The sequence below is a fragment of the Equus asinus genome, chromosome 7 (assembly GCF_041296235.1).
Source record: "Equus asinus isolate D_3611 breed Donkey chromosome 7, EquAss-T2T_v2, whole genome shotgun sequence".
Lineage (NCBI taxonomy): Eukaryota > Metazoa > Chordata > Mammalia > Perissodactyla > Equidae > Equus > Equus asinus.
The window spans coordinates 95,355,887-95,365,233 of NC_091796.1; positions in this window are offsets into that span (position 1 = coordinate 95,355,887).

Consider the following 9,347-nt stretch of genomic DNA (forward strand, 5'->3'; position numbering starts at 1 on the left):
TACTCTATTCTTCATTTTTAATGTAATCATGATACTAAGTATGACCTAGTTCTGCCAGTGGGTTCCAGGGATAAAAGCTAGCATCAATGCTGGGTTAAACTCTGAGCTAGAATCAAATATGATTCTATCAGTAACTCTATAAAAGGGATGTTATTTCTCCTGCTTTACAGATGATGAGACTGAGACTCAGGAAATGGATGTTACTTCCCCAAGAACTTGAGTTATGAAGTCAATGTGGTATATCACTGTCTTAGTCTGTTTGGGCTGCTGAACAAATGAGCTTAGACTGGAGGGCTTAAGCAACAGAAATTTATTTCTCACAGTTCTGGAGGCTGAAGTCCAAGATCAGGGTGCCAGCATGGTTGGATTCTGATGAGAACCTTCTTCTGGGCTGCAGACTGCCAACTTCTTGCTGTATCCTCACATGGTAGAAAGAGAGTGACTGAGAGAGCTCTCTGTGGCCTCTTCAATAAGGGCACTAGTCCGTTCTCAAGGAGTCCATCGACAGGACCCAATCACCTCCCCAAGGTCTCACCTCCAAATAGCATCACATTGGGGGTTAGGATTTCAACATAAGAATTTTGGGGGATCACACACATTTAGTCCACAATAATTACCAACAGCATTTAAAAAATACATAGGAAAAAAATCAGAATACATTGTGTTTCTTGGGGGTCTTATTTCATGAAACTATATTTTACTTTCTTACATACACGCAGGTGTAAGTACTGGATGGTGATGTAAAATATATTTTTTATTGCGAGTTGCAGTAAAAACTGTTTGAAACCTAATGATTTTAGTCTATAGCTTCATGTTACAAGTGGGGAAACTGAGGCATAGAAAGATTAAATCAGTGGGCCAAAATTACTCAGCTGTTTAGAAGAAAGACAGGCCTAGCAATGAGGCTCCTACTAGTCTCTCTGTTTTCCTATCCCCATATAAAATGGTCACACCGATCCCTGCGTTGTCAACCGTACAGAATTGTTATAAAATTTCAATAAGATAATTCAAAAGATATTTAAAACCATAAACCATTAAACAAATGGAAGATACATATTTTTATCAGTCAGCGTTATCAGTCAGAAGACAGAAACTGTTCTGGGTCTTTAGGTGGAGAGGAACTTAACATAGGAATGAGGTCACAGACTTATTAGAAGGGCCGGGAGAGCAGAAAGCAGAGAGGGGTGACATTACCCGGAGTCCAGAAAACGCAGGAACCTGCTCCTGCCCCAGCAGGTGCCATGGAGCCTGCCCTCACTGCTGGTTAACCCCTGACAGGGCCAGAGGAAGGCTTTCCACTTTGATCCTCCCTCCTAACCTTGGTGAGTGCTTCTTGTTAGCGGAACCTAATGGAATTTTTCTGCTTTGTTGGGGAGAGCACACAAAGGTGGAAACGTGGTTAAAGACTACAGATGATGTCCAGCACAAGGTTTGATCCAAGTCTTCTTGGTCTGTACTGGAGCCCTATTAACCAAAACACTGTTTCTCTGGCTCTTGCTCCTCCACAGGTATGGGGTCTTCTGCTCTTTCTAAGTTACCATCCTGTTATTCCTATGGGTCCTCTTGAGTGTCTCCGAGTGCTGGTAAACACACCACTCTTGGGTACCATGTGTCAGCTGATGGAGTCTTCTCTGGGGCCCCATTTGGTGGTTCCTGCTGCCCAGGGAGTTTTGAGGCTGGTGGTCCTGTGGCTTTCCCGTCGACTCTGCTACTAAAATGTCCGGCATGCCCTAAAGCTCCAGATGCTGCCATACTTTTTTGTGTCTGCCATCCAGGGTGCCACTGCCATCATCCACAGCAGCTGTTGGTCCCACCATGACATGCCAGCTGAAGATGACAGCCTCAGCTATTAAGGCTGCCTGAGCCATGGCTCTGCTTTCTCAGGATACCGCCACTGCCACCTGCTGAGTCTGTCAGCTATCTTGGTGCCAGGTCACCACCCAGCACTGCCACTGTCGTTGGTTCCAGCACAATATTCTGTGGGTGTTGCTGAAGTGGCCTTGTATCCATACCACACTCTACTGCTTTGTTCTAGAGATGGCTGTGTTCATTGCCTCAAACTTATTGCCACATGTGCCCTGGCTCCCATATGTCATAGGTCTTTTTTTTTTTTTTTCTAAAGTGCTCTTTTGGTATTCTTTGTTTTTCAAGTCCACTACTCTTCTTTCCCTAAGAACAGGATTATGGGAGCCTGGGCCCAGAATGGTATACCCATTCAGTCACTCATTCCTTTGGCCAACAAATATTTATTGAGGCTGGGTATTGCCGGCCCTGTTCTCAGCTCTGGAGGTAAAGCAGAGAACAAAACAGACAAAATGTTGGCCCTTGTGGAACTTACAGTCAGGTTGGAGGTTCACAATAAAGGCAGACCACAAAGAAACAACTTTATAATACATCAGGGGATGATGAATATCATATCAGAATAGGGAAGATAGAGTGATCTGTGTGTGTGTGTGTGTATGTGTGTGTGTGTGTGTGTGTGATCTTTTAGCAGTGGTTAGGGAAGACCACCATGATACAGTGACATTCGAGCACTGCTTTTGCTATGGACTGAATGTTTGTGCCCCACCTACTCCCAATCATGTGATGAAGCCCTAATCCCCAATGGGATGGTATTTGGAGGTGAGACCTTTGGGAGGAGATTAGGTCATGAGGGTGGAGCCCTCGTGAGTGGGATTAGTGCCCTTATAAGAAGAGACACTAGAGAGATGACGTCTCTCAGTGATATGAGGATACAGCAAGAAGGCAGCTGCCCACAGCCCAGGAAGGGGCTCTCATCAGACACCAAATCTGCTGGCATCTTGATCTTGGACTTCCCAGCCTCTAGGACTGTGAGAAATAAATGTTTGTTGTTTAAGCCACCCAGTCTATGGTGTTTTTGTTATAGCAGCCCAAACTGCCTAAGTCAGCTTTCTTCTATTGGCTGTTGCCATATATGCAGTTTCTATCCACATCTAATCATCTCAGTGACCCTCCAGCAGCCAATCATCAGGGATGCTCTGGGCATAATATCTGTTGGTCAATAGAATATTAGATAACCACAATAACCACAATCACAACTCTAACAGTTAATGTATCTTGAGCATCTCTTTTGAGCCAGACACTAAGTGCTTTGCATATGTGTTCTAATTTAGTCCTCATCCCAGTTCTATGAGGAAAGTACTATTATTATTCCATTCAATTATAGGAAAATGGAAACATAGAGAGATGGAGTGCCTCACTCAAGTCACACACAGCTAGTATATACCGGACAGTCTGGTTCAAGAGTCTATGAGTTTAAGGGTTATCTCATTTGACATGAAGATAGAGACAGAATGAGCCGTGGGGATATCCAGGTGAAGGAAGTTCAGAAAAAGGGAACAGCAAAGACCCTGGGAGGTAAATCTTGGCATGTTGGAGAAACAATTGGAAGGCCAGTGCGGCTAGAATGGAGTGAGAGAGATGTTATGGGCTGAGTTGTGATCCCCCCAAATTCATGTTGAAGTCCTGACCCCAAGTACCTCAGAATGTAACTGTATTTGGAGATACGCTCTTTAAAGATGTAGTTAAGCTAAAATAAGATCTTTAGAGTGGGCCCTAATCCAATATGACTGGTGCCCTTGCAAGAAGAGGAAATTTGGAAATAGACATGTGCACACACCAAGAGACAACCATGTGAAGACATAGGGAGAAGGTGCCATCAGCAAGCCAAGGAGAGAGGCCTCAGAAGAAACCAAACTTGCTGTCACCTTGATCTCAGACTTCCAGCCTCCAGAATTGTAAGAAAATAAATTTCTTTTGTTGAAGCTGCATGGCTTGTGGTATTTTGTTATGGCAGCCCAGACTGACTAAGGCAGGAGGGGAAGAGTGGAATGAGGTGAGGAAGGAGAGGCCCCAGGCACCTGGGGGTGTAAGGCCTTGAAGGTCACGGTAAAGACTTTAGATTCCATCTGAGAGAGGTGGAAAGTGATCTGAAGGTTCTGAGAAGAGGAATGACACAATCTAACCCAAGTTTTAAGTCTCATTCTGACTGTCAGGGACCAAGGGGGATCATAGGTGGAGTGCACTGATCCAGGTAAGAGATGATGGTGGCTTGGGTCAGGGTGGTAGCAGTGGCATCAGAAAGGAATGAGCAGATTCTGGATATATTTTGGAAGTGGGGCTGCCAGAGATTTGCTGGTGGATTAGATGTAGAGTATGAGAGAAAGATGCCTCCATGGCTTTTTGGTCTGAGCACTTGAGACGTTTGACGGAGGGGAGAAATCAAGAGTTAAGATTAAGCTTAAATTCCTATTAGCCATCCAAATGGAGATGTTGAGGTGGCAGTTGGATACAAGAGTTGGGGTTCAGGCTGGAACACTGGGGAGTCATCAGTGGATAGACAGTATTTAAAGCCATTAGATTGAATGAGACTGCCTGGAAATACATGTAGATAGAGAAGAAAAGATGTCCAATGACTGTACCCTCCAAACTTTGGAGATGGGGAAAACCATGAGGATGCAGCAAAAGAGGCTGAGGAGTGGCCAGTGAATAAGAAGGAAATTAAGCAGGAGAGCGGTGGAGCCTAGTGAAGTGTATTTCAAGAGGGAAGGTGTCCAACAGTATAAAATGAGTCTTCTGATGGAGTAAGGGAAGAGCTTACATTTGACCACTGGATTTAGACCTCTTTGATTGGAGTGGTAGTGATGAAAATACGACTTGAGTGGATTCAAGAAAGATGGAAGGAGAAGAAGCAGAGCCAGCGAGAGTGAATAATTTTTTCAAGGTATTTTTCTGTAAAAGGGAGAACATGGACAGTATCTGGAATGGATATATGAGGTCAAGGGAGGTTATTTCTAGTTCTTGTTTTGCTTTGTTTGTATTTCATCATTTTGTATGCTGATTGGAATGATCCAGTAGAGAGGGGAAACTTGGTGATGCAGGAAAGAGAGGGGCCATTGCAGGAGGCCAGGGGGGAAGTGTTTCAGTGGAAGGTTGGCTTAGATGAAATGTAGACAGCACCATCCATAGGGACAAGAGGGAAGACAGAGCATAGCTGGGAATATACGACTTCCTCTTCTAATGGCTCTTATTGTTTCAGGTAAATAAACAGCATCATCAGCTGAGAGTGAGGAGAAGAGGGGAGAAACTGGAGGTTTGAGGCAAGAGGAGAAAGTGTATAGTGATTATTCAGGTAAATGCAAGATGGTATTGCCAACCAGCAGTAAGAGCCCCCTTGGGGATTGACAAGGCATTGAACATGAGAACAGACAGCAATGGCCATGGGCTTTTCTCCAGCCACATTCAGTGGTTTGGGTGCAGGCATAGAATGAATAGAGGGCTGGGGTTTTGCAAGGAGAGTACATTAGAGAAAGAGAGAATGGCACAGGCAAGGGAGTGACGATGATGATCCACTATTGGGTCTAAGCCTGGAAAGGGTGAAGTGAGAATCTGAGGATGGTGAGGGACAGTGGGAGAGAGGTAGGACCAGTGTGTTGGGGCTGCCAGTGAGGCTGAAGTCAGGGACTAACAGCCTTAAGTCACCTTTCCTCTGTCAAAGGGCTCAGGTTATTGGATTTATGACGCAGACTTATGATCCAGGCTTTTTTTTGTTCCCACAGAATGAGTTATTTTTCAAGAGACTGGGACTCCTTGTGCCAATGGAATACTTAGACTCCCTCCCCACCAGACATGGGTGCATCTGGGATCCCTCCTCCATGGTTTGAAACTCGGTGCATCCAACTTGGAATTTCTGGTTGACCTGCTATGTCTGGATCTACCTTTAAGCAGGCCACCATATAAAGCCATTTTTTCCCTATAGCCCTAAATACCTCCTTACAAGGTGATTCACTTGTTGGCTGTCTTACTTAACCAAGTTATTAAAAATCAAACTGCAGTGGGAAAAAAGTACAGGCTCAATTTAGGTGACAACTCATTGAAATCTTGGCCCTTAGAGACTATAATTAGGAGAGAAAGAGCCCACAGTTGCTCCAAATAGAATAAAGGAGCAGGAGAGTGAGCTGAGGGCCAAGCCGACTGGGAAGTGTCGTTCATGGATGCTAACCCTCTCAGAGGCGCTTCTTTTCCTTCTCTCCCTGTCATCTTGGCCAGTGGCAGTCCCTACTCCTCATGAGCTGCCTCCATCTGTGTAGCCCCTGCATTGAAGCCTTGGGGTTCATGGGGGTTAGGGCAGAACCTGACATCCAGAGCTGGTGTGAGTGGGTGAGCCTGGGACTCACTCAGGTAGGAGTCTCTCAAGAGGCACTGCCCGCTGTAGAGCTGACTGCAGCCACAGTCCCTGATACAGGAAAGAGAACATAGAGCTGAAGAGGAGCTTGCCCAGGGGTTGCCTTATCCAGAGCTTCTTTCAAGTCCCCAGAATGACTTTCACATCATTGTATTTAATTCCCCACCCCCACTTCTAGCTCTGAGCAGAGGTAACCAGTTCTTGGTGTTCTGTACTTCCAGAGTGTTCTCGAGGTGGTTATGACTCACTAAGGATGGTTGTGAGATATGAAAGGTAAGCTCAACTTTCCCTTATCATCGCTGCACATTTTTGGTTTTCAATTTAATGATAACAGAGGAAAGTGAATTCAGCTGGTTTGATCACCAAACAGAAAGGAGTACACCTGTAGGCAAGTGCATGTCAGGTGCATCCTATCAAAAAGGGGGTGTGTCGGGGGTGTTGGTTCATGTATCATTTTCTCCCTGATGTCTCTCTCGGCACTGGGGACTACTCTATCTGAAGCCATGGAATGGTGTCTTTGAATTTCCAGAGTGGCTGCTTCTCCTGCATCTTGCCAGAGAGGGTCCCCCTCAGAGAAGTGAGGAAGGTTTCCCAGGTCAGTCGCCACAGTAGAAAACAAAGAGGAAGAAGCACTGGGGCCACAAAATGAAAGAGTTCTCCAAGTAAGTTCTAGATTACATTGGGTACCATGTCATCTCCCCACAATTGCTACACACAGTGGTGGGCTAGTAAATGTTTAACAATTCGTTCTTGGGTCGTGGTGGGGAAGCCCTGATGTACAGCATGTGCCAATCGCTGTGCTGTAAATACTCCCACCATGGCCAATCTCAGGCTTTCCAATGCGAGGTCACTGAACACAACGTTGGGAAAAGATGTGCACTATTGGCTCTTGTGAGTCATAGTGAGCCAGCGCCAGCACACCATCAATGTTTTATTGTCAACAAGGTGAGGGCAGGTGGACTTCATCTCTCACTCTAATTGAAGCTGTAGTAGGACCCAGAGAAGTAAAAGGTTTAGGGATGCAGGCCTTGAGTTGGGCAGAGATGAATTTCTCTGCATAGAAAGGAGGAAAATTGGGGAAGATCTCTGTAGTAGGGACCAGGAAGAGAGAGACTTAGGAAGAGGGTCATATGGGGTGTTTGTGGGGGGAGTGGTTAGGGGTGGGAAGGAGAGAAAATCTTATTTGACATTTATTACTTTTGTAATCGAAAAAGGAAAAAGAAAAATAATATTAAGAAATGCTCTGTCCTATGCAATATAAACTTCCCTGTACCGTCCTTTAAGAAATCTTCAGTAAAATCTTCAGATTAATTCTTCACTTTATGGTTATTTGAATGGCTGTGCTTTGGGAGGATATAACGAAGTGTTGAGTTCTGCTGTGAGGCTGTCATCGGATAAAGTTAGAGTCTACTTATGGGAGAGCAGCCATGTTCAAGTCCATCTAATAATAATCTCTTATTTTTCCAAATCCATAATCACTACAAGGTAAGCTCCATGAGAGAAGAATTTTGTCTGTTTAGCTCATTGCTATATCACTAGTGTCTAGAAAATTGTCTGGCATAGGGAAGGTGCTCCGGAAACAGTTTGAATGTTGTCGACTGACTCCTAACATCTCTGTAGTGCTCTGACACAGCACAGTCCGCTAGAACTTTCTGCAATGATGGAAATGTTCTATATTTGTGCCGTTCAATATGGTAGCCACTAGCCATAGATGGCTATTGAATGCTTGAAATGTGCCTACTACAATTAATAAACTGGATTTTAAATTTTATTTAATTCTAATTAATTTAAATATAAATGGTCACACGTGGCCAGTGGCTACCATAACCAAACAGCTTGTGACTCAAGAGATTGTCTATGGACCAGCAGAATTGGCATCATTTGGGAGCTTTTCAGAGATGCAGCATCTCAGGCTCCACCCCGACCTACAGAATCAGAATCTGTGTTCCATCCCCACATATTTGTACACAGCTCAGAGTCTGAGAAGCTCTGCTCTAATAAACACTAGCGCTTTCACATTCTTTATTTCACTTGATCCTCATAAAGAATCTATATTGTGGTTATCACTCTTCTCAATTTATAGATGAGGTAATTGAGCCTGTGAAAGGTTAGATGATTTGCTCAAAACCACAAAATGGAATGGAGAGACTGGGTCTCCATGCCCAGCATTTTTTCTGTTATGTTCTTTCTCTGTACCGTTGGGATGGAAGGCAGCACGTTGGTTCCAGACAATGTCAGTACCACCATTTCTTCCAGTACTATTTTTAAATGGAACAAGATCACAGCACTTTATTGCTGGAAACATGAGCTGGAGATGTAAGCGATAGAGGAGATGGGTTGTGGGATGGGATAGAATTGTAGGGGCCGGTAAGGAATGAGCTATTAGCTTCCAGTCTCTTCCTCAAGTGCAGTTGAGTGAGAAGGATTTAAGACATGGCCAGATGTAATGTCAGGCTTGCTTCTAACCAGCCAAAGTGGTCCTTTTGTTGCTCAGGATCTATTTATACACATAAAACAAGCTGCAGCTGTCTGTTCTTTTGTTTGTTATTTCATCATGTGAAAGGGTTGGCGAGATTTTTAACAATTTGGAAATTAAATATTGATTGGCTTGGTTAAAAATTTCCTTTGGGAAGTCCCAGGGACAGCAGGGAGCTACCTCTAGAACAACTGAAGGTGAGGTAAAATGACAGAGAAAAATGAACAGTGGTTTCAAATATGAACCCAAATCAAAAGAATGTCACAAGGGCTGAGACTGTAAATTATAAGACTTGTTTTGCTGTCTAGCAGGCTCTCATGGAGGCATCCCTCTGTAGGAAGCTCCAGGTTTATATTGAATAAATGTATACGGATGGTAAATGAGTCTCCCAAGCAAAGTTAAGATGGCTGCAATAAGTACGTGCTGGTCAGTCCCTGAGTTTTCGCTGTGGTCACTTTCTTCTTCAGAGCAATCCATTCCCTGAGCAGCCTGCATTATTTCACTGGCCCTGTCTTTGTAGAACTCATATCCTCAAGTGAAGGACCTTGTTACAAAAAATAGCAGCTAAAACTAGGTGTATGCACTTCTGATTTGCAAACCGGTAAGGAGAAAGAAAAAGCAAAGGAAAAAATAAGTAAACAAATGAACAGGAAAAAAGTAAAATAA